The sequence below is a fragment of the Diabrotica virgifera genome, chromosome 6 (assembly GCF_917563875.1).
Source record: "Diabrotica virgifera virgifera chromosome 6, PGI_DIABVI_V3a".
Classification (NCBI taxonomy): domain Eukaryota; kingdom Metazoa; phylum Arthropoda; class Insecta; order Coleoptera; family Chrysomelidae; genus Diabrotica; species Diabrotica virgifera.
Window position 1 is genome coordinate 174616557 of NC_065448.1, and position 26512 is coordinate 174643068.

Here is a 26512-nt window from a genome sequence, read left to right on the forward strand (position 1 = left end):
TATATGTTATACTTACTTACCTAATCTTAAGCCTTTGTACCTTTAGGTGTAAGGCAGTTTGGGTTAAGCTCTGCTTGTCGTCAGGATTTCCTGTCGCAATTGTTTCGTTTCTGATTTTGTCCAATTTTTTCCTATTTTCTGTTTCTCAAAAACCTTATTTCCATGGCATTAATTCTAAATTTTCGTATCTCTGGTAGTGTTCAGGCCTCGCTAATATACATAATTATTTACCGTTTTGATCTCCTTTGGTATCTCTCTTTTCCCGAGAAATGTTGTTTTCATTGTATCAAAAATGTTTTTTGATTCTTTCTAATCTTTTATTTCCTGGTCCCGTGTTCCCATTTCTTCTATACTTGCTCCTGGGTATTTAAAGTGATCTACTTTTTCTAGCTGCATCCCATTCAACCTTTCGTCGTATATCTTTTGGTTTTTATTTTGTCTGCGCTTATTTTCATGTTCATCTTTGATAGTTCTAGATTGTTATATAAATCAAGCCCATGTCGTCCGCGAATGGTAGTTCAGATAGTTGTGTTTGATTCATTTTCCAGTATCATAGTGGTAAAAAATGTTGTTTATCAGAAAGCATTCAATTGATTCAACTCTTTTCGTACATCATATTATTTTTTAGTATTTTCTTTGGTTGTCTGTTAATTTTTAGTTACTGAACTTTGAGACATTATTTAATTCTAAGGCGATATCTTCTTCTTCATGTGCCATCTCCTATAAGTCGGCAGGCAATCATCGCGGCAGTTAAGAGAATCATAGCAGAGAATCAGCAGAAGGAGAAGTTAAACCAAGCTCTCAAATTGTTTAACCGGGAGATGCTTCTTCTTACACGACTCCTTCTACCCTGTATTCTTCCTTGTAATATTAATTTCAACAAGTTATAACGCTCGCCTCTCATGATGTGTCCTAGATATTGCAGTTTTCTAACTTAAATCCTATTTAAAACCTCTTTCTTTTCCCATTCTTCTCAACACCTCGACATTCGTGACTCTAACCACCCGACTTATTCTTAATATCCTTCTGTAGGCCCATAACTCGAAGGCTTCTAATCTGTCCGAAAGATCTTTCTTTATCCTTGCTACAGAATACTTGTTTCAGTTTGTTGAAAGCGTTTGTTGCCTGTCCTATTCTTGCTTTAATATCTTTTTTGTATTCACTATCTTCATTAAATTATTGTACTATATATTTTTAAATTTTTATATATTATATTTATATTCTTCAACTTTTTGAAGTTATACTTCTTTACGATCGAGGGTGAAATTTCATAATTCCCTGGCGCATGCGCAGACAGACAGTATGTAGTTCGTTGCTAATCTTTCAAATTATGTATGTATCAGCGCAAGTAAGTCATTAAAAGAATATATTAGTGTTCTTAGTAAATGTATTATTTACTATATGTATATATATATATATATATATATATATATATATATATATGTAAAATATTATACGGGAAATAAATATTCTACCTTCGTCTGTGCTGCCATCTTGGGAACGTTTTCGCTGTCTACAGCTCATCAGCCAAGCTCTCAGAACAGACGAAGATGTAGAATATTTCCTCCGTATACCCGAGGCCGTAAGACAGCCATGCAGTCCTTATGGGACTAGCGCAATCTGAGTTAGTTAGAAGCAACCTACCTTGCTCGTTTCGGTACGAAACCGAACTGTGCCTCTACTTTGAGGCCACGAGATGTCACCTGGTATTTATTGAAAAATACCTACGGCGTCAAACAAGCAGGAAATAATCGCAACTTTCTACTTTTTAAAAAGTATGAAAATAATATGTAAAATATTATACGGGAAATAAATATTCTACCTTCGTCTGTGCTGCCATCTTGGGAACGTTTTCGCTGTCTACAGCTCATCAGCCAAGCTCTCAGAACAGACGAAGATGTAGAATATTTCCTCCGTATACCCGAGGCCGTAAGACAGCCATGCAGTCCTTATGGGACTAGCGCAATCTGAGTTAGTTAGAAGCAACCTACCTTGCTCGTTTCGGTACGAAACCGATCTGTGCCTCTACTTTGAGGCCACGAGATGTCACCTGGTATTTATTAAAAAATACCTACGGCGTCAAACAAGCAGGAAATAATCGCAACTTTCTACTTTTTAAAAAGTATGAAAATAATATGTAAAATATTATACGAGAAATAAATATTCTACCTTCGTATGTGCTGCCATCTTGGGAACGTTTTCGCTGTCTACAGCTCATCAGCCAAGCTCTCAGAACAGACGAAGATGTAGAATATTTCCTCCGTATACCCGAGGCCGTAAGACAGCCATGCAGTCCTTATGGGACTAGCGCAATCTGAGTTAGTTAGAAGCAACCTACCTTGCTCGTTTCGGTACGAAACCGATCTGTGCCTCTACTTTGAGGCCACGAGATGTCACCTGGTATTTATTGAAAAATACCTACGGCGTCAAACAAGCAGGAAATAATCGCAACTTTCTACTTTTTAAAAAGTATGAAAATAATATGTAAAATATTATACGGGAAATAAATATTCTACCTTCGTCTGTGCTGCCATCTTGGGAAAGTTTTCGCTGTCTACAGCTCATCAGCCTTACGGCCTCGGGTATACGGAGGAAATATTCTACATCTTCGTCTGTTCTGAGAGCTTGGCTGATGAGCTGTAGACAGCGAAAACGTTCCCAAGATGGCAGCACAGACGAAGGTAGAATATTTATTTCCCGTATAATATTTTACATATTATTTTCATACTTTTTAAAAAGTAGAAAGTTGCGATTATTTCCTGCTTGTTTGACGCCGTAGGTATTTTTCAATAAATTACCAGGTGACATCTCGTGGCCTCAAAGTAGAGGCACAGATCGGTTTCGTACCGAAACGAGCAAGGTAGGTTGCTTCTAACTAACTCAGATTGCGCTAGTCCCATAAGGACTGCATGGCTGTCTTACGGCCTCGGGTATACGGAGGAAATATTCTACATCTTCGTCTGTTCTGAGAGCTTGGCTGATGAGCTGTAGACAGCGAAAACGTTCCCAAGATGGCAGCACAGACGAAGGTAGAATATTTATTTCCCGTATAATATTTTACATATTATTTTCATACTTTTTAAAAAGTAGAAAGTTGCGATTATTTCCTGCTTGTTTGACGCCGTAGGTATTTTTCAATAAATACCAGGTGACATCTCGTGGCCTCAAAGTAGAGACACAGATCGGTTTCGTACCGAAACGAGCAAGGTAGGTTGCTTCTAACTAACTCAGATTGCGCTAGTCCCATAAGGACTGCATGGCTGTCTTACGGCCTCGGGTATACGGAGGAAATATTCTACATCTTCGTCTGTTCTGAGAGCTTGGCTGATGAGCTGTAGACAGCGAAAACGTTCCCAAGATGGCAGCACAGACGAAGGTAGAATATTTATTTCCCGTATAATATTTTACATATTATTTTCATACTTTTTAAAAAGTAGAAAGTTGCGATTATTTCCTGCTTGTTTGACGCCGTAGGTATTTTTCAATAAATACCAGGTGACATCTCGTGGCCTCAAAGTAGAGGCACAGATCGGTTTCGTACCGAAACGAGCAAGGTAGGTTGCTTCTAACTAACTCATATATATATATATATATATATATATATATATATATATATATATATATATATATATATATATATGTAATTATATCCGACACGTCAATAGCACGGGGCTTAATAGCTCGGTTGGTATAGCATTGGACCAGAGATCGAGAGATCGCGAGATCGCGGGTTCAAATCCCGGACGATTCATATTCGTTTTTTTTTTTATTTTTGGTATTGTTAAATTTTGGTTAATTTTTGGTAATCATTGGTATTGTAACTGTTAAGTATATTTATTTCGTTGAAATGATATAATAGAAGTATAAGTTCTTACGTGCGTACAAAGTACACACACATTCTTTTTTAATTTGTTCTCCATGTATTGTTATGCTTTCTTGGCAGTGTTGGGCTTTTGTTATTACCATAAATTGTGTCTTTTTTGTGTTTAGGGACAGTCCGTTTTCTTCGTTGGCTTCTACCACTTTTTCAACCATTTGTTTTAAATCTTCAAGACATTCCGCTAATAAAACAGTGTCATCGGCAAACCGTGTATTATTGATTGGTCGACCAGTTACTTTTATTCCCGTAGTTAGTTCTTCTAGTGCTTCCTGGATGATTTCCTCTGAATACAAATGGAACAAGGTAGGAGACAGGACACAGCCCTGCCTGACGCCCCTCTCAATCTGTATTTCATTTGAAAAGTCGAATATACACATGGCGATATACATATACACTCCCAATTAAAATCTCTTTGTTTTTGCCGGCAATACACCAAAATCTTTGTTTATTGCTTACACCGAATCCACGAAATATTTCCTAACCTAGATCACCAATAACTACCTGAATAGAAAAAATTTTAAAGGTCAAAATGTTGTGTAATCATCGAAGATGGTTCGTTCGTATACATCATCTCCTTTTGCTCTGGTTAAACAACTTAAGAATTCGCAACCTTGAGCGAAGCAAACAAATTAATTCTAAAAACCTACTCACGGATAAGTAGGTAGAAAATAAATCCGTTACAGCCATAACCGGCGCAAATCATAAGTGGGTGCAGAGGGTACTTACTCATAATCATAAAGGCGTTGTGTTTGTTTTATAAATGTATATTGACGATACTTTTAGTTCTTGAAAGAAAGTTTTATTTATGTGTTGTTTGCATTAACATAAAATATTAAACAATTATTAAACCATGGGTTTACGAACGAATGTTTTAAAAGAACAGTAAAAATAGGTGCATAGAAATAGGTTATAATTAAAAATTCACTTCATTATAAGATAACCAATTACGGCCGGTTTCACAAAGTAAAGTTAACTTGTGGTTAAGAGATAAACAGAGGTTCCCCCATTATAATATAGTGGGGTAACTTACCTCTTAACTTATCTCTTAACTTTACTTTGTGGAACCGGCAGTTAAGGTCATATAATAACTGATTGGTATATAAAAGTTTTGCTATTTGAGAACCACAAAATCAATTAATTTTTCAATATTGTTCTGAAGCTATTTTCGTGTGGCATCCAGGGCCTATTTTACCACTAGGCCCGTGAGGCACCTGCCTCGGGCTTGTATTTGAATGGGGCCCGGAAAGTTTGAATGGGGCCGGGAAAGATCACCAAACAAAACATGTTTATTACAATAACAAAACAAATTTTCAAACTTTTTTCATATGACGAACAGGCAATGATAAATGATAGCCATAAGAGTTATAATTAAGTGAATAGGCGCAAACTTTCGGCTTCAATGTTCATTAGATGCATTTTTTTTCGAATCCTCAAAAAACTAATAAATATTTTTAAAAAATTTAGACGCAGAATGAAAGATTACATTATTACCGAGTAGGCCATGAACCGAAGCTTTTCACCTCGCAATTTTTACAGAATGGATCGATTTGCTTGAAAATTCTAAAATAAGTAGTGGATAGTCCAAGGATCAAAATCTATATGATGCCGAAAGGCGCTTTTACCATGGGGGTGTTTGCCGCCCCATCTCGGGGTGGAAATTTTTTATTATATTTTGACCACAAAATTTTGCTAAAAACATTCATTCTAAGCAAAAAATGTTCTATACATTTTTTTGATAAATTAATAGTTTTCGATTTATTCGCTATCGAAAGTGTTAGATTTATATCGAAAAAATCAATGTTTTTCGATATACTCATTTACGATTCACTAAATTTTTGCCGTAGAAAAAATTTGTTCAAACCAAGTTCTTGAGAATTAAATAACCTACAATTTTATGTTAAAACATTTTTTCGTATCTCTGATGCTAATCTTTCTATTCTGAAGAAAATAACATTTTTACCAAACTACAAAAATTCGTTATTAGATTTTAACTCCAGTTTTGTAAAAACTAATCATTCTAAGCCAGTCAAACTTCTAAAATCTATTATATATATATATATATATAGTGGCTAAACACCCCTTTAGGGGTTACGCCGCTTACGCTCTCTAGATCTATGTTTTGAGGTAGATCAGTCCTCATGTTCGTTATTTAATTTTCTCTGTTATTTTTCTCCACTCTTTCCTGTCTCTGGTTTTCCCTTTCCAATGTCGTATGCCCGCATTGTTGAGATCACTTACTACTTCTTGTAACCATGTAGATCTTGGTCTTCCACGTCTTCTTTTGCCAGCTGGTGTCCATTCCAATATTGAGTATATCGTCGTAGTTGATCCGGATCTCCATATGTGTCCTAGCCATTTTGCTCTTTGCTGTTTTATTTTACATACTATATCCTCCTCAATTTCTTCCAGTAACTCAAGGTTCGTTCTTTGTCTAAATTCATTGTCATTTATTTTTATTGGTCCTAATATTGCTCTTAGTATTTTTCTTTCTTGTATTCTAAGGTTTTCCTCTTGTTTTTTTGTCATGCTAAGAGTTTCGGCTGCATACATCATCGTCGGTCGAATTATTGTTTTGTATACTTTCATTTTTGATTTCTTACTCAATAACTTATTTTTAAGTAATTTTTTATTTGCATGGAAGCTCTTATTTGCTGTAATAATCCTTTCTTTGATTTCGGTTTCTCTTTCTCCATTGTTTGTTATTAATATTCCTAAATATTTAAATTTTTCGACTTCTTCAAAAGTGTATTCTCCTACTCTAACCTTTCTGTTTTCAAAGTTTTTGTCAAATCTCATTATTTTGGTTTTCTCTTGGTTTATTTTTAATCCCATTACTTTTCCTTCTGTTACCATTTCGTTTAACATTCGTTCCATTGTTTTTCTATTTTTTGTTATTAGCACAATATCATCAGCGTATGCTATTATTTGTCCTTCTCTCGTTCGGAGGGTGCCTTTGTTGATCTTCCTGACGACGTATTCTAGGGCAAGATTAAACAGAGTTGCTGATAATGAATCTCCTTGTCTCACCCCTTTATTGATGACAAATTCTTCTGTGTCGCCTACTTGAGTTTTTATACTAACTACAGTTCTACTCATTGTCATTTGTATTAATCTTCTTAATTTATGTTGTATTCCCATTTCTTTCAGAGCTACCATTAGTTTTGATCTTTTTATTGTATCAAATGCTTGTCGAAAATCTATAAAAAGCAGTTCAATTTCTATTTTATATCCATGAGCTTTTTCCATAATTTGTTTAACTGTATGTATGGCATCTGTTGTAGACTTTCCCTTAACAAATCCGCATTGATAGTGTCCTATGATATTCGTGGTAGCTTCGGTCAGTCTTCGTTGTATTAAGGCGGACATGATTTTATATGCTGTGTTTAATAGCGTCAGTCCTCTGTAGTTTTTACACATCTGTTGATCTCCTTTTTTATGAATCGTGATAATTTGTCCTTTGTACCATTCTTCCGGCATTTTTTCTTCGTCCCATATGTCTTTTATTAAATTGTATAATCTATCTTTTAATTCTTCACCACCATGTTTTATAAGCTCCATATTGATACAGTCCGATCCTGAGGCTTTACCATTACGGCTGCTATTAATAATTTCCTCAACTTCCTCTTTTGTTGGTATTTGTAGCTGGTTTCCTAACATCATTGTCTCTTCTCCTCTGTTTTCATTTAGGTCTTGATCTTGTTGTTCTGTTAATAATTCTTTAAAATAGTTAGTCCAAATTTCTTTATACTCTTCATCGTTTTCTGATACTTTTCCATTTTTATCTTTTATGCTTTTTATCTTTCCTTTAAACGTTTTGTTCTGCTCACTAATTTTCTTATAGAATTCTTTTGTGTTTCTGTTCTTACTTTCTTTTTCTATTTCTTTTATCTTATCATCCAACCACTCACGTCTAATTTTCCTTATTTTTTTCTTACATGCATGCCTTATTCTATTGTATTCTTCCCTATAATCCTGTCTATTTGTTCTTATCCACATTTGTCTCATTTCTACCTTCTTTTTTAACATTTTATGGCATTCTTCATTATACCATTCTTGTCTTTTTTTGTTTCTTTTTATCCCTACGTGTACTTCCGCTGTTTCATTTATACATTTTTTTATATTTCTCCATTCTGTTTCTATATCCTTTGTAGGTTTAGATTGTTCCTTCAGTTTTTTGTTCATGTCATCAGCATATTTAATCCTTATGTCTGGAGTATTCAGTTTTTCTACGTGCCATTTATTTTTTGTTGTCGTGTTTTTTAGTGTTCTTTTGACTTTTTGTCTTACTTTTGCAGTCACCATAAAATGGTCTGTGTCTGCATGTGCACCTCTGTAGGACCTCACGTCTGTTACCGATGTTTGCTTCCTTCTTGTAATCAGAATATGGTCTATTTGTGACCATGTTTTTTGGTCTGGGGAAATCCACGTCACTTTATGGTATTTGGGATGTTCGAATTTTGTACTAACGATAATCATATTGGTACTAGCTGCTAGATTACATAATCGTTGGCCATTGTCGTTAGTTTTTTCGTGTATTGTGTGCTTACCTGCTACTTGGTTAATGTAGTCTTCCTTACCTATTTGGGCATTAAAATCTCCCATTACCAGTATTGTGTCTTCTCTAGGTAACTTCTCCATTTCTCGTTCGAGTTCCTCATACAATTTGTCTTTTTCCTCCGCAGTAGCACTTTCAGTTGGGGCATATACGTTTATGATTGATATATTAAATGGTTTGGCGTTAATTCTCAGGTAAGCCATACGTTCATTTATTGGTTTAAATTGCATAATGTTATTTTTTATTTTTCCCATAATTATGAAAGCAACTCCATATTGACCTTGTTTTTCATGTCCCGAGTACTGTAGTGTGTAGTTTTTTCTATTTATTTCTCCTTGACCTGCCCATCTGATTTCTTGAATCACTGCAATATCAATTTGGTATCTTTCTAGTTCTGAGACGATCTCCTGCATTTTTCCTGGTTCAAGCATTGTTCTGATGTTCCACGTACTTATTTTTAGTTGATCACATTTTTTCGGTTTTTTATTATATTTTTTTGTGTTCGTATGTTTTATTTTATCTAATCTGTTCAGGTCCTTTTCCTTTGCCATTTTCGTGTCCGTTTTTTGTGTTGTATCCAATATTTGTTTTTTTATCAGTTTTTTGGCGTGTCCTGCTTTGCCCTTTCCAGTTCATTCTTCTCTTTGTTCCATTTCCATTCAGTCCCGTCAATAATTAATTTTTGATAACCTACTCTAGTGTTCTTACCGTTTTCTTTTTGAAATTTTGCAATTCTCCGTATTTCTTGTTGTATTTTCATCTCTTCTTGCGTTAGATCGTTATTGATATATATTTCCGGCTTTGAATTCCTTAGTTTGTTTTTGTTCTTCATAATTTTTATTTTTTCATTTTTGTTTTTTAGTTTTACAAGACATGTTTTGTCCCCTATTTTATAAGCTTCTTCTATTTCTACTTTAATACCTAATTCTCTTTCCACGAAATCTGCCACAACCTCATTGACTACATTTGGGTTATTTGTATCCATCGGTAGACCCTGGACAATAACATTGTTAGCTTTTCTCTCTTTCTCGAACTTTTCTACCTTCATTTTCCCTATCTTTAGTTCCTGTTTCATTTCATCATTTTCTTTTTGTAGTTGTTGGTTACTTTGTTTGAATTCATTTATTTCTTTTCTTAATTCTCGGAGGTCATTTCTATATTCTCGTTGTTCTTCTTTTATTCCTTTTACCTCCGATGTTAAACTTTGTGTTTGATCTGTTAAATTTTGCATCATTTTTAAAAGCTGATCAATTTTGTTTTCATCTTTCTGTTGTTTGGTTGGTGTTCTGGATAGTTTCTTGCTCTTGTTAAAAATATTGTCTGCATCTATCTCTAGACTTCTCTTTTTACTGTCTTCTGAGGTGTAATCATTATCACTATCCACCATTTTTTATGTATTTGTACTCTATATTAAAGCAAGCGATAAGCTCTAGTTCCCCAGTCGACCCGGCGAAGGCTCTAGAACTTCTCAAGCAATAATTGAGTATGACTTTAAATATATTAAAATTCTTTTTACTTCGAAATCTTGTTTACTTAGTTTATTATTAATTGATTGATTTCCTTTCTTGGATTTTTAAAACTTTTTGGAAAACCGGCAACGTCGCTTTTAATTTGATCAAGACTTGTTCTCTTATCTGTTGTCAAAAGAACTGGGATTTATAAAATGTCGTTTGTTTTGATTAACATAAAAATCTATTAATAATACATAAATAAATAAGAATGAATAAGCCAATGACTAAAAACACTGCTAACTTACATTATTATGCTTCCAATTATTGGTTTCCCCCTTTATGTTTTTCAAAAAAATGTATTGATTTTTTAACCGTAACTTTTTCTTTTTTACTTTAGAAAGTTTGATAAAAAACAGTTTTGTAGGTTTTTACAAGGTCTATAAGCCTATTAATATTAAATCTTTTTAAAATCCTCAGTCGCAAAAAGAAGTGACTTTGAAAGGATTGGTAAAGGTGGGTTTTGCATGTTATAACAAGTTTTAATTGTCAATAGCTCACTCAATTTTTGCAGTAGAAAAAATGTTTGCAAACCAGGTTCTTGGGAGCTAAATAAGCTACAATTTCATATTTAAACATTATTTTCGTACCTCTGATATAATCTTGCTATTCTGAAGAAAATGCCATTTTTCCAAACTACAAAAATTCGTTATTCGCTTTTAACTTCATTTTTTTAAGCTAATCATTCTAAGCCGGTCAAACTTCTAGAACCTATTAATAATAGATAAATAAAAATGACCAAATAAGGTCAATGGCTAATTTTAATTAGGATACTGATTAGGGGGTTGCTTCCGAACACTTTTTCGTTGAAAAAAATATGGACTGATATTCTTTTCATTAAGTTACTTAATTTTTGAGCTAGAGACCTTTTTATTTCTGGAGATAGATATTTTTAAATACTTTAAATTAATTAGAACAAATTGTCTTCGAAAAATGCATAGTTTTTCCGTCTTTTGAAACTACAATATTTAGAATTTGACGAAGAAGAGCCAACATATATTAAAGTATAGCTCGATTAGGTACTAGTGTTCTTAAAGAAAATAAAAAAAAAACGGTTTTGTTAATTTTTTCAAAAGGTACATTTCTGTTAAGTAAAGTTGTTTTGATAAAACGAAAACCTTTGGAGTTATTAGCAGAAAACTTATTAAAAACATTGATTTTTTTGATATACAACTAACACTTTCAATAGCGAATAAATCGAAAACTGTCAATTTTATCAAAAAAATGTATAGAACGTTTTTTGCTTAGAATGAAAGTTGTTACCAACTTTTGTGATTAAAATATAATAAAAAATTTGGCAACCACTCCCATGGTAAAAGCGCCTTTCGGCATCATATAGATTTTGATCCTTGGACTATCCACTACTTATCCTCAAATTTTCAAGCAAATCGATCCATTCTGTAAAAATTGCGAGGTTTTGTCCTATTTTAAGCTTCATTATTTGGACTAGAGGGCCGAATGTCCCTTAGAATAAATAAAAAATTTCTTTTGAATAAGATGCATATTTAAAATTAAAAATTATACTCAATTTTCTCTTTTTTTCACCCCTGTAACTTATTAAAATAAACATTATCGAAGATTTCAGGGACTCTTGGCCCTCGGTAATAACGTAATCTTTCATTCTGCGTTTAAATTTTTCAAAAATACTTGTTAGTTTTCTGAGGCTTCGAAAAAAACGAATGCATTTAAATGGCATTGAAGCCAAATGTTTGCGCCAATCCCCTTAAACAATGTTTAATATAAATTTTATTTATTGTTAATAAAAATTTTATTTTATTGTGCAACTATATTTCTATAAAATAATTTAACATTAACATTTAAAAGAGTTAGTATTATTATTAAATTATATTTTTAGGGGCCCGAAAATTGTGTAGTGCCTCGGGCCTGATTTGAAGAAAAATAGGCTCTGGTGGCATCTTATGCAATTTACTGTTTTAGCTGGGAATTGGGAATAAACGACAATTTCAGTTTGAAATTCAGTTTATTTTGACGTTTCAATTCCCACTTCGGAAAGACATTTTGCAAAATGGCATCGAAGACAGCTTCTCTGAATAGAAGGCAATCTTTCATACACCAAAATCTTCTTCTTCTTCTTTTTGTGTAGACATGACTCTGTCTTTTCAATGTGCCTGGAGTAAGTTGTTGTTTCATCGTTTTTGGCCTCCCCACTGATCGTTCACCTATTATTGGGGAACCCTCTTCGCGAGGGTCTCTAGCCTTCCTTACTACTCTATTTATTGTCATTCGGCTTATGTGGTCGTTCCATTCTATTCTTCTGGTCTTTACTTTGGATCTTCGTCGTATATCTGTACTTCTAGCTCCGTCCATCGGTGTCTTAAAATCGATTTTTCAAAGGGTTTTTATCTCTGCTGTTTCTAGCATTTTTTAGTCCTTTGTGTGTCAGTTCGTGTTACTGCTGCGTATGTTATTATTGGTCTGATGACTGTTTTGTAAATTGTGCCTTTCATTTCTTTTCCGATATTTTTATTTCTCCATATTGTTTCATTCAGGTAACCTGCGGCTCTATTTGCTCTATTCAATTGATCTTCCATTTCTGTTTCGCGCTTTCCGTAGCTAGATAGTGTGATGCCTACATATACATATTTAAACTCCATCATTTATTCTATTTTCGATATTTTCTAATTTAGTTTCTAGCTTTTTCTTTTTTCTATATATTTGTGTTACTTCCATCACAAACTTTTTTATTATCTTTCCTTTGCATCATTTCTATCTTTATCTTTCCTATCTTTTTTGTTATAATGCCGTTTTATATTATTTTATATATTACCGTTTTATATAAAATTTTCCCGGTGTACTATTGCCCCACGTAGAACTTCTTCTTCAGACGCTTCCCAGTTTTGATATTTAAATTAAAAAAAACAGCTATATTCATTTTAATTAATAACAAGTTTAGGTAGGTAAAGTTCAGGCTTAGATATTACTATTATTATTTAGCTAGATAGACCAGGACATTTGGAATAGAAAACAATAAAAACAATATAAAACTGCAATAGAATGCATACTTACATTTTAAAGTGTACAAAATGCATACAAAAGTACATAAAAAAGTCAAAATCAGTATAAAGGCTAGATTAGTATAAGTATTATTAGTCCAGAAAGCCACTGCGCCTCCGCTAGGAAAAATATTCTAATTCGGATTCTTTGCACAATCTTACTCAAAAAGGACTCCTTTTAACAAATTGGCATGTTGCCAGGACCAAAAAGTGGTCAAAAATTTTTTTTTTTTTGTTTTTTTCCTAAAATTATTTTTTTTTGCACGGAAAAAAGTTTTTTTAGGTTTTCTGGATCATTCCAAAGAGAAAAGGTCTTTAGTGACTTTTCTCTAAAAATGGTAGTTTTTGACATATAAGCGATTAAAAATTGAAAAATTGCGAAATCGGCCATTTTTAACCCTCAAAAACTATGTGAAAAGCTGAAAATTTGAATGTTGCCAAGGTAGGTAGATATTCTTCAAACATCGCTTGATGAAATCCCGAAGAGTTTTTTGCAATAAAATATTTAAAACTCATTTGTTTTTTAATTGCTAATCAAGCGTGCACGACACTATTTTCCACCGACATGCGACAGTATGGTGCAAATGAAAGGAATAAATTCGTTATTTCGTAAACCGGCGACTTTATGACAAAAACCCGAAACAGGTCGATTTTTAATTTTAAAATATGATATTGTGGCATATATGGTATACTAGTGTCGTCATCCATCTGGACGTGATGACGTAATCGATGATTTTTTTAAATGAGAATAGGGGTCGTGTGCTAGCTCATTTGAAAGGTTCTTCAATTCTCTATTCAGTAATATAAACATTTACATAATTATTTATACAGGGTGTCCAAAATTGTTTTATTAAATTTAATTATTTGACAAAAAAGAAGTAGAAGAACACCCTGTATAAAAAATTATGTAAATGTTTACATTACTTGATGGAGAATTGAAGAACCTTTCAAACGAGCTACCACACGACCCCTATTCTCATTTAAAAAAATCATCGATTACGTCATCACGCCCAGACGGATGATGTCACTAGTATACCATATATGCCACAATATCATAACTCGAAAATAAAAATCGACCTGTTTCGGGATTTTTCCTTAAAGTCGCCGATTTTCGAAATAACGATTTTATTCCTTTCATTTGCACCATACTGTCGGTGGAAAATAGTGTCGCGCACGCTTGATTCGCAATTAAAAAACAAAGGAGTTTTGAATATTGTATTGCAAAAAACTCTTCGGGATTTCATCAATCGATGTTTAAAGAATATCTACCTACCTTGGCAACATTCAAATTTTCAGTTTTCCACATAGTCTTTGAGGGTTAAAAATGGCCGATTTCGCAATTTTTCAATTTTTAATCGCTTATATGTCAAAAACTATCATTTTTAGAAAAAAGTCACTAAAGACCTTTTCTGTTTGGAATGATCCAAAAAACCTAAAAAAAACTTTTTCCATGCAATAAAACTAATTTTAGGAAAAAAACAAAAAAAAAACGTTTAAAAAATTTTTGACCACCTTTTGGTCCTGGCAACATGGAAATTTGTTAAAAGAAGTTCTTTTTGAGTAAGATTGTGCAAAAAATCCGAATTAGAACATTTTTCCTAGCGGATGCGCAGTGGCTTTCTGGACTATGTAAGCTAGACATTATTTAGGTTCACTAAACACGAATATGTCATTCGAACCGATCTACGAAGCATCTGGTGCCTAGGATCACTGCTAAGGCATATCTTCTGGAGTTTCGAGGGTGTTCGGCAGTAAATGCATGCAAATGTATTACTAGGGTTTTTGGGGTCGCTGAACAAGAATACGCCATCAGAACCGACACTAGGAGCATTTGGTGCCTAGGGTTACTGCTAAGACACGTCATCTTCTGGAGTTTCGAGGATTTTCAGCACTAAATTGATGCAAACCGATTACTTGGGAGGTTTTTTGGAGTTGCTGAACACGAATACGCCATCAGAACCGACTTCCCTAGGACTTGTCGCGTAGGGATATTGTTAAGGCACGTCATCTTCTGAGGTTTCGAGGATTTTCAGCACCAAATTGATGCAAACAGATTATTTGGGCAGTTTTTGTGTTTGCTAAACAAGAGCACGCTATCAGAGTCGACACCCGAAGCACTTTATGCAAACGTTCACTGGTAAGGTACGTCATCTTCTGGAGTTTTGAGGGTTTTCGGCACTAAATGCGTGCAAATATATTACTAGGGTTGTAACGAGTAAGCGATGGATTACCCCAGCTAATTGAAATAATATTCGAAAATATTACCTCAATCATCCAAGATAGCCATCAGTGCACCCTTAACTTAGCTCAGTCTCTCAGGTGTGTGTTCGTTTTGTCCTAATCTTAGAAATGAACTATGAAAGTTTAGAATGGAAGCAAACAAAACAGTATTTTTAACTAATCATGTTTATTGTTCATAAAAATATAATAAAAATATGACTTATTATGTGCATTAACAAATATATTCAAATTCTTGCCAAAAACTAACAATTTGTAGATTATACTTATGGCTTTTGGTATCCGATGGTAACTTCTTGATGTCGAACGGTACTGCTGTAGACTTCTTGTAGGCCTGGGCGGATGTTCGGCCCTAGGCCCCTGCAGCTGAAGATGTCGGGTGCTGTAGTCTAGACTCTAGACGATTTGGCTGCAGTTGTCAGCCTTGTAGTGATGCATCGCCGGCGATGGGCTTCATTGTCCCGAAAGGAGAAAAGTAGATCTTATTCCCAAAAACTATAAGATAAAAACACATATCAAACATCAAGAAGAAAACCAAATTGTACCTTTGCCAAATAATCGTAAAAAGTAGTTATTGGCAAAGGAATAATTAAGTGTAATTAAGATTGATACTACTAGTTAAAATTTGATTACTAAAAGCATATCAATAGATAAAATGAAATACAGAAACCAAACACATGGTTGAACATTTGAAGGATAGGTATAAAAAATATTAGAAGAAATTGCTAGATGTAGAAATGTAATTAAAATATGATAATATAATGTATTCTTACCCCAAGAGAATATGGTCTGGAAATAGATAGGGCCTTATGGGCCCATCTCTTTAAATATGTTTATTTTTCCCTTCCATTTTGATTTTGTGCCAGCGAGTAGGGATGAAGTGTCACTTTCATGACAGTGCGACGTAGGCAGTGGCGGACATGTTCCATATTGAAAAACAGATACTTACAGAGTAAGAATATACGGGGTACGTTCAGTATGATGATTTAGATTTTAGATAAAAAGAGATATATTAAATAGAAGATAATAAAAGAGGATAATAAAAGAGGATGATAAAAGAGGGCGCCAACGAGTTTTTAACGAAGAAAACAGGTAAAACAAATAGAAGAAAATTATTGTTGATGAAATATTAAAGAAAATAAAATAAAAGAGTTATTTAAAAATAAAATATTAAAGATGTGACGTTTGTAACGTTACACACTCCTCTCACCCATCACATTTTGAACACAAGTGAGAAATTTTTCTCAAAGAAAACAAGAATGTTACACACTCCCTCCACTTATCAGAAAAATTTCGAACACAGGTGAGAAATTTTTCTCAAAGAAAATAAGAAGACAAAGTTCTAACCAGAAATAAATATATGCAGTAGTAATCGTTCAGAACAAATCAAAAATAAATACTCATAATAAAGTAATCATTAAGTCAATGTATATAGTTAATTTAAATTATTAATCATAAAAAAAATTAAAGTACCAAAATCATTTTCAGATGTTACTCTGGGGAAAATAAAAATATTACCCAATGAATGAAAATGACTACGCCATCAGATTCAACACCCCGACCACCTTGTGCCCAGGGTCACTGTTAAGGCACGTCATATTCTTTAGTTTCGAAGGTTTTTAGGTACCAGTAGCACCGGAGGTCAGGTCTGATGGGGTATTCATATTAAGCGAGTCCAAAAACCCCCCGAGTAATCTGTTTGCACCAATTTAGTGAGGAAAACCCTTGAAAGTCCATATGACATGCCTTAGCAGTGACCCTGGGCACCAAGTGCTCCGATGGTCGGTTCTGATGACGTACTCGTGTTCAGCGGTCCCAAACACTCCTGAGTAACAAAATCTTGCTCTTAATATAAGTGCTGTTTATAAAAATATAAATTTTCACTCGTAATATCGATAGTTTTTATTATAATAATATATGTTATGAGTACTTTAAAGATATGAAAATTTGTGTGGAGAAAGAAGACAAAAATAAAAAGGTGATGATTCGAAAATTATGATCCTATTGTTTATATCTTCGCCGTATTTTAATTTAATATTTCCCGAGATATTCAATTTGTTTATAAGTCAAAAAATTGTTTATAATTTTAAAACATTCCTGAGCCCGCTTAATAGTCCAATTTCAATTCTGTAAAATACATTAGATAGGTACGGTGTCTTTTTATACAAAAATCATAGTTATTCTTATGTATCATAATTATTGTGGTTATTACACGGACCGTAAATTTTTAATTAACAATTCAATTGTTGCTAAACTGTTCATTCAATTTCCATCGGCTTCTGGAATTACAATCTATACGAAAGGGCTTTTATGTTACCAAGTTATTTAATTATTGATAAATAATTACTTATCTAAAATTTTAGTTGAAAATTAAACATTTTGTTGGAAAAACCCGCATTTTCCGGTGAAAGTTTTCGTCAAAGCAAATCGGGAAAAACACGTCTCTAATTAGCCCAGAGTATATAGACTTTTTTCCTGACGTCAACCCAAACACAATGCAAAAAGTTGCAAGTCTTTAGGTGCTGTATTTAAAAACCGATTTAATTTTTCCTAAATGCCCTGGTCTATGACTGTCGAGAACGATACTATAATTTCTAAATATTGTCTAATTTGTAAAAATTAGATACAGTCCATTAACTCATTTATAAAATTTAAATATTAAATCCGTTTACAATTTTAGTTCGATTTCTTAAAAGATTGATTTCGATTACATGTTTCTACATATTTATATTATACGTGATTGCTACATATCTTATTCATCACGCCTCTTAAGCCTAGCACGAAATCTCTATGAATCACAAATGAATCGTCAAAGAAACGATTACGGATTTTGCTACTTCTGTTTAGCGTGGCGATGGCGGAGAAAGTGGACTGGCTATGTTGAAACTGGAATTATCGGATATTATTTTAGTTTGCGGGTCGTATAAATCGTTGCTTATATTCGAATCCGGCAAGGGCGGTATAATAATTAAACAAAATTGCACAATCGAAATGAAATGACCTTAATTTCTGACCTTATTTGTAAAAATAATTATTTATTGAACTCAGCCATATTTTTAGAATGAAGTAATAAGTAAAACGTATAATTTTATCGACAACACAAGTGTATATAAAAATAGTCGAAGAAATAAAGCAATGAGCCTCCGAAAAAAACGGACAAGACGGATCTTAATAATTCTTTTTGCATTCGATTCGTGAATGCGCCAAAAAACTTTGTAAACCGGAACCATGATATAATATTGAAAAACTGTATACAAAAAATACATTCTTAAATAGTCTGGGCTGATTATCGGAGAATAGGCCATTCTTGGGAAAAGTTATTTACCAGCAATTTTATTGCTGGAATCGAATCTTATGATTGTATATATAATAATATAGATATGCAAAGTCCGCAGATAGTGTGCTACTTTTTTGATAAACAAAATGGCGCCCAAAAATCGTGTTTTTTTCAATTTTTGCTCTATAACTCCAAAGATTTTAACTTTAGACCAAAAACACCCAAATAAAAACTCACTGCAATTAAATTCTGCATAGAGACATGTTTTTTACGATTTACTTCGACGAAAACTTTCCCCGGAAAAAGCGGGATTTTCCAACAAAATCTTTAATATTCAACTAAACTTTTAGATAAGTAGTTGTTAATCAATAATTAAATAACTTGGTAACGTAAAAGCTCTTTCCGTATATATTATAATTCCAGAAGCCGATGGAAATTGAATGAACAGTTTAGCAACAATTGAAATGTTAATTAAAAATTTACGGTCGCTATAATAACGACAATAATTATGATGCATAAGAATAACTCTGATTTTTCATAAAAAGACACTATACCTATCTAATGTACTTTACAGAATTGAAATTGGACTATCTAAGCGGCCTCAGGAATATTTTAAAATTATAAACAATTTTTTGGCTTATAAACAAATAGAATATCTCGGGAAATATTAAACTAAATTAAATTGTGAAAGCTATATTCGAAAGACAGCATCAGGACGCTTCTTTTAAAAGAAAAAACGTTTAATTATGATGAGTGGTTCCTGAGATACAACCGGTCAAAGTTGACCGAAAACGGCAAAGATATAAACAATAGGATCATAATTTTCGAACTATCACCTTTTTATTTTTGTCCTCTTTCTCCAGACCAACTTTCATATCTTTAAAATCCTCATAACATATATTATTATAATAAAAACTATCGATAATACGTGTGAAAATTGCCAAAAACAGCAAAATTCCAATCAAAAATTAGGTTGGAGAAAATGTAACCCTCAAAGTTCAAAATGGGTATACGTTAACAAAATGCATTTCCTCGGCTTCCCATGGAGCAATTTCCTTTATTCTTTTTTTGTTCCCAAGTAACTCGAGTAGAGCCATCGAAATAACGCATTATTAAATGTCAAACTTGCTTTTGTTTTGTTATAATAAATTAATTTATTTATCATAACACAATATTTTAATTTGTTTAAATAAAAATTGTTTAAATAATTATACAGCTTTCAAATGAGAATATTTATGTTTTTAACTTTAAAAGGTACACTTGTATTAAAAAACCTACAACTGGAAAAATATGTAATTTTCTGTTCTTATAAATAAATTAATCTATTATGACAAAACAAAAGCAAGTTTGACATTTAATAATGCGTTAGTTCGAGGGCTCTACTCGAGTTATTAGGGAACAAAAAAAGAATGAAGGAAATTGCTCCATGCGAAGCCGAGAAAATGCATTTTGTTAACGTTGAGGGTTACATTTTCTCCAACCTAATTTTTGATTGAAATTTTGCTATTTTTGGCAATTTTCACACGTATTATCGATAGTTTTTATTATAATAATATATGTTATGAGGATTTTAAAGATATGAAAATTGGTGTGAAGAAAGAGGACAAAAATAAAAAGGTGATGGTTTAAAAATTATGATCCTATTATTTATATCTTTGCCGTAAATTCCGGTCAACTTTGACCGGTTGTATCTCAGGAACCACTCGTCATAATTAAACGTTTTCCTTTTAAAAGAAGCGTCCTGCCACTGTCTTTCGAATACCGTTTTCATTATTTAATTTAGTTTAATATTTCCCGAGATATTCTATTTGTTTATAAACCAAAAAATTGTTTATAATTTTAAAATATTCCTGAGGCCGCTTAAATAGTCCAATTTCAATTCTGTAAAGTATATTAGATAGGTATAGTGTCTTTTTGTGAAAAAATCATAGTTATTCTTATGCATCGTAATTACTGTCGTTATTATAGCGACTGTAAATTTTTAATTAACATTTTAATTGTTGCTAAACTGTTCATTCAATTTCCATAGACTTCTGGAATTATAATATATACGGAAGGAACTTTTACGCTACCAAGTTATTTAATTATTGATTAACAACTACTTATCTAAAAGTTTAGTTGAAAATTAAAGATTTTGTTGGAAAACCCCGCTTTTTCCGGGGAAAGTTTTCGTCGAAGTAAATCGGAAAAAACACGTCTCTATGCAGGATTTAATTGCCGTGAATTTTTATTTGGGTGTTTTTGGTCTAAAGTTAAAATCTTTGGAGTTATAGAGCAAAAATTGAAAAAAACACGATTTTCGGGCGCCATTTTGTTTATAAAAAAAGTGGCACACTATCTGCGGACTTTGCATATCTATATTATTAATACATACAATAATAAGATTCGATTACAGCAATAAAATTGCTGGTAAATAACTTTTCCTTGTATTTTGCTAATTAGCCCAGAGTAAAAGTGCATCTCAAACAGACAATAAAAAAAATTCAGAACTCCTCACTTATCGGCGGAAATGAGTTCAATTTTGTTACTCGGGGGTTATTGGGGTCGCTGAAACCAATATGACGTCAAAAGTGATCTCCGGAGTACCTGGTACCCAGGGTATCTACTGTGTACCTCGTCTTGTGGAGTTTTCGGCAAATTCATTAAAAATTATAGTTGATTTTTTAACCAAGAGGAGTAAACTAAAAAGACAGATTCACACCCAAGAAAGTTACTAGAAAAGTCACCAAATTCATCCTCTTTTTTTGTTGATCATATCAGCTTTCGATGATAATCCATACATATTATATTATACTAACACATCGCTAAAGAGTTCTAAAAAACTGTTTTTATATAAAAGTAGACTAAAAATCTAAAAATTAAAAGAATAATGCAGAAAACACAAAAAATCGCCGATATACTTAATTAAACTATAAAATGAGAGAAGTGAAAAAAAATTTCATAAATGTCATTAGTGTCAAAATTTAATAACAGTAGAGTAAACTTGCCTGCGGTTGGACCAATTAGAAACAAGCATTACGGCGCGGTAAATTTGAATCACTCCTCTTGGTTAAAAAACAAACAATAGTCAAAAATCATTACTCGAGTTTTTGGGGCCGCTAACGACGAGTATGACATCGGAAGTAATTTCCGGAGTAGCTGGTGCACAGGGTACCTACTGTTTACCTGGTCATGAGGAGTTTTCGGCAAAAAATTTATTAAAAAATTAGTCAAAAATAATTACTCGGGTGTTTTTGGGGTCGCTAACGACGAATATGACATCGGAAGCGATCTCCGGAATATTTGGTGCCCAGGGTACCTACTTCTTATGGAGTTTTCGTCAAATTCGTTAAAAAATTGCTCTACGGAGTACTTGGTATCCAGGGTACCTACTGTTTACCTCGTTTTCTGGAGTTTTTGGCAAATTCGTTAAAAAATTAGTTAAAATTCATTACTTAGGGGTTTTTGGGGTCTCTGACGACCAATATGACATCGGAAGTGATCTCCGGTGTACCTGGTGCCCAGGGTACCTACTGTTTATCTCGTAACTAATGAAGTTTGACTAATTTTTTAATGAATTTGCCGAAAACTCCAGAAAACAAGGTAAACAGTAGGTACCCTGGGTACCAGGTACTCCGTAGATCACTTCCGATGTCATATTTATCGTAAGCTACCCAAAATCGCCCCGAGTAATGATTTTTGGCTAATTTTTTAATGAATTTGCCGAAAACTCCATAAGAAGTAGGTACCGTGGGCACCACGTATTCCGGAGATCACTTCTGATCCGATGTAATATTCGTCGTTAGTGACGAGTTCTGAATTTTTTATTGTCTGTTTGAGATGCACTTTAAGAATGCATTTCTTGCATGCAGTTTTTCAATATTATATCATGGCTCGGGGTCACAAAGTTTCCTGGCGCATTCACGAATCGAATGCAAAAATAATTATTAAGATCCGTCTTGTACTTTTTTTTCGGAGGTAAGGCCGATTTTAGTGCTTTATTGCTTCGTCTATAAAGTATCGCAAAGAATTTAACGTAGGTATTCACTTTAAAGGGTAGGAAGTGAAAGAAATATATTTAAAATGGAATAGCGATATTAAGTCCCAAAATATCTTATCAAAAAGTCGAAAATTTAATAGTGGAACTTACTCAAGATTATAAGTTCAACATTGTTGCCCAACTTAGTCTTTTTATTTGACCTGTCGTCTTTTTTAGCATTTGAAAAATGTGCTGAAAATTAAATTTGTGCGAATTTATTTAAATGGCAGCTTACTCTTTTTATTTGGGATAAGCTACAATTTTACTTTAAAATAATATTATTTGAGCGTTTTGATTTCCAGTTTGAAAATTGATTTCCAAACAAAACAGTAATAAATAAAATGTATTAATGTTTTTTGTTTTGGATTTCCGAAATGGAAATACAAATGTGAAAATCAACTTATTTTAAATATTATATGTTCAGTTTGGGTCTCAAAGAGTCACCTAACTGTGAGTGTGGAAAAGAAGGTGATCTGCTACATATTCTCCTCGAATGTTCCCATCAATCAGTAAATATAAACAAATTTTATGATAATCTTAATATTTTAAAAATTCCACTTCCCGTCTACCTGAACAATTTGATTTTTCCGAAGATATTAATACATTAAAAACAATTTACGAACATATCAAAAACTGTAAATATAAATTGTAGCAATATAATTAACCCTGTATTTAAGTAATTTTGTTAAAGCAAAACAGGCATGTTTGTTAAAACAAGACAAACATGTTTGTTTTGTTGTTATTTTTTTAACCCTGTAGATTTAAGTAATTATTTAAAATATAAAGGAAAAGATTCCTCTCATTGGCTGTATACCATAATAAAAAACTTACTAAGAAAATAAAACTTCACTTGTAGGTAGATGGTATATAAATTTATTAAAATTTTTATCTAAAAAGATCCAAATTGGATTGAAGTGGGTACATCTATAGTACAAAAAACACAAACGTTTTTGGACCAATCAGTCCATCATCAGGTTGAAACCTAAAATACGCAAACCACTGTCAAAATTTCAACTTGGCCTTTTTATACAGTGGTTTGCTTATTTTAGGTTTCAACCTGATGATGGACTGATTGGTTGAAAACGTTTGTGTTTTTTGTACTATAGATGTACCCACTTCAATCCAATTTGGATCTTTTTAGATAAAAATTTTAATAAATTTATATACCATCTACCTACAAGTGAAGTTTTACTTCCTTAGTAAGTTTAAGTAATTATTGTATATTATAATTGAAAAAGAAGAACAAGAAAAAAAAAGAAAAAAAAAGAAGAAAAAAAGAGAAAAAAAAACAAACAAAAAAACCAAAAAATAGAGAAAAAAAAAGAAAAAATCTAAGAAGATGTAAACCTCCGAGATGTTGAATCGGGTTTATGTCTTAGCGTAGTAAAAAAAAATAATTAAAAAAAGAAAAAAAAACAAATTAAAAATATAATAAAAAAATATACAAAAAAAATATATACAAAAAAATATTTACATCCAAAACAGTGTATTTTTTTAGATAGTAGTATGTTAGTTTGTTATGTACAATATTTAGAGTTAGAAATACAGAAAAAATTCCTCTGATTGAAGAAAAATTGTTTGTTTTTAAAATAAAATGTCTGGCTAATTGGCTCAGCCAAGGCCATCAAATTCACACACAAAAAAACTTATTTTAAAATCAAATTGTGGTTTATTCCCAATAAAAATAGTAAACTGCATTAAAATTCCACAAGAAAAAATATACAGAAAAATGATAGATAAATGGCATCGTTGCATCAAGCTCGCAATCGGAGCTTGGTTGAATAGGCGGTGTCACTGGTCCTATAATAGATCCTTTACTAAGGGAGACTAGGGGAAAATATTGTAATCTTTGTCTATTTAATGAAAACCTAAGTATCTTTATCAGATATGTTATGCATCAGATATGTTATATATGTTATATCTATATCAGATATCGTTAATTATGTAATACACATCACATTAATTTGGGATCAAATTGATCAAGATGAAATAAAAACAGTAATTCTTAGTATGAGAGATTTTTTTCAAACAGTAATTAATGCCAGAGGAGGTAACACTCGCTTTTACCTTTAAAATTTTTCGTTTTGTCTTTTTTTATTTGTTTTAGGTGTAAGTAAAGGTACGATTCCGACATCGACGGCAGGCGGCAGACGGCAACTGCAGGCTGCATGGAGTTGTCACCATAACGACGTCATTACTTTGCACTATTAATTTGTATAGTCTGGGCTGATTATCGGAGAATAGGCCATTTTTGGGAAAAGTAATTTACCAGCAATTTTATTGCTGGAATCGAATTATAAGATCCTATATATTAATAATATAGGTATGCAAAGTCCTCAGATAGTGTGCTACTTTTTTTATAAACAAAATGGCGCCCGAAAATCGTGTTTTTTTCAATTATTGCTCTATAACTCCGAAGATTTTAACTTTACAACAAAAACACTCAAATAAAAATTCACCGTGATTAAATTCTGCATAGAGACGTGTTTTTCCCGATCTGCTCCGACGAAAATTTTCCTCGGAAAATGCGGGTTTTCCCAACAAAATCTTTAATTTTCAAATAAAGTTTTAGATAAGTAATTATTTACCAATAATTAAATAATTTGGTGACTTAAAAGCCTTCTTGGTTTAGATTATAGTTCCAGAAGCTGGTGAAAATTAAACGAATCTTTTAGCAACAATTCAATTGTTAATTAATAATTTACGGTCGCAATAATAACCAAAATAATTATGATACACTGATCAAACTTTGAAATCTTATAAAGATGAGATGCCTATTTAACATTTTGTCGACAAAATATAATTTTTTTACTTTTTAGCATAATCTTTAAATGTTTAAAAAAAATAGTTATAAACAAATTAACCTTTCTCAGAAAGTTTTTATTATATTATAATTTTAAAAAATAGCTAAAATGCGCATTTCAAATATCTTGAAAATGAATGCCTTAAAACTTTTTTGCAACCATTTGCAAAAAAGTTATGAAACAGCAAAGTAAACATACGATTACTACGGTGTTTATATATTTTTTTAATTCTTTCAAAGCGTAGAAGTGAGTTTAAAGTACAAGCTAATTATTTATAAAAAAATATCGATTATCAGTTTAATGGTTATATTTTAATTAAAGATTATAAATACATTTTTTTGTAATTTACACGCGCGAAAGTAGAATAATACAGTACCGTAGCTACCCGCCCACATACACAACTCGCGCGAGTTTAAGCGTGTCAGTCGCTTCGAGTGAACATTTTATCTCCGGCTCTGTATCAAGCCTACTTTCGCGCTAAAAATTACAAAAAAAGTATTTTTAATATTTGATTAAAATATAACCATTGCACTAATTTTTGACATTCTTTGTGAGTAATTAGATTGTACCATAGACTCACTTTTAAGCTTTGAAACAATTAAAACAAATTATAAACAATGGAGAAATTGTATCTTTATTATTAATTATTTATATGGGAAATAAGCCACAATTAAAATGAAAAAAATAATTTTATTAACGTTTCGACGTCCAAATCGGGTGCCGTTGTCAAAATACAAAATATTACTAAAATAAACAAAAGTGTTGTTGCTAAGAGAATTTTACTGTCGTTGCATTTTGTTGTCTTTTTAAAGACAGATCACATGCTATAATTTTTTATGACGGATATTCTTGAGTTGGGGTTGATTTCATGTAATCGAATGAACTATCTTTCAGTAAGTCGTCCCAGGAACGCAACTCATAAATATTGGCAATATCATTTTAAAGTCTTCTACTTTAAAATGTATAATATATGTCTGAATTGCCAATATAAATGAGTGAGATTAAATAAATTATTAGAAGAATTTTTTTGCTTAGCAACAACAATTTTTGTTTATTTTAGTAATATTTTGTATTTTGACAACGGCACCCGATTTGGACGTCGAAACGTTAATAAAATTATTTTTTTCATTTTAATTGTGGCTTATTTCCCATATAAATAATTAATCATAAAAATGCCACAAGGAAATAGCTTCAGAACAACGTATATTTATTTTGCTG

The 26512-nt window shown here is 32.4% G+C and overlaps 1 protein-coding gene across 2 annotated transcripts in view; it reads left to right on the forward strand.

Annotated features, from left to right (window-relative positions):
- LOC114329913 (putative epidermal cell surface receptor) overlaps window positions 1–26512 on the forward strand; it is a 252253-nt gene that overhangs the window by 89570 nt on the left and 136171 nt on the right. The window lies entirely within an intron of this gene.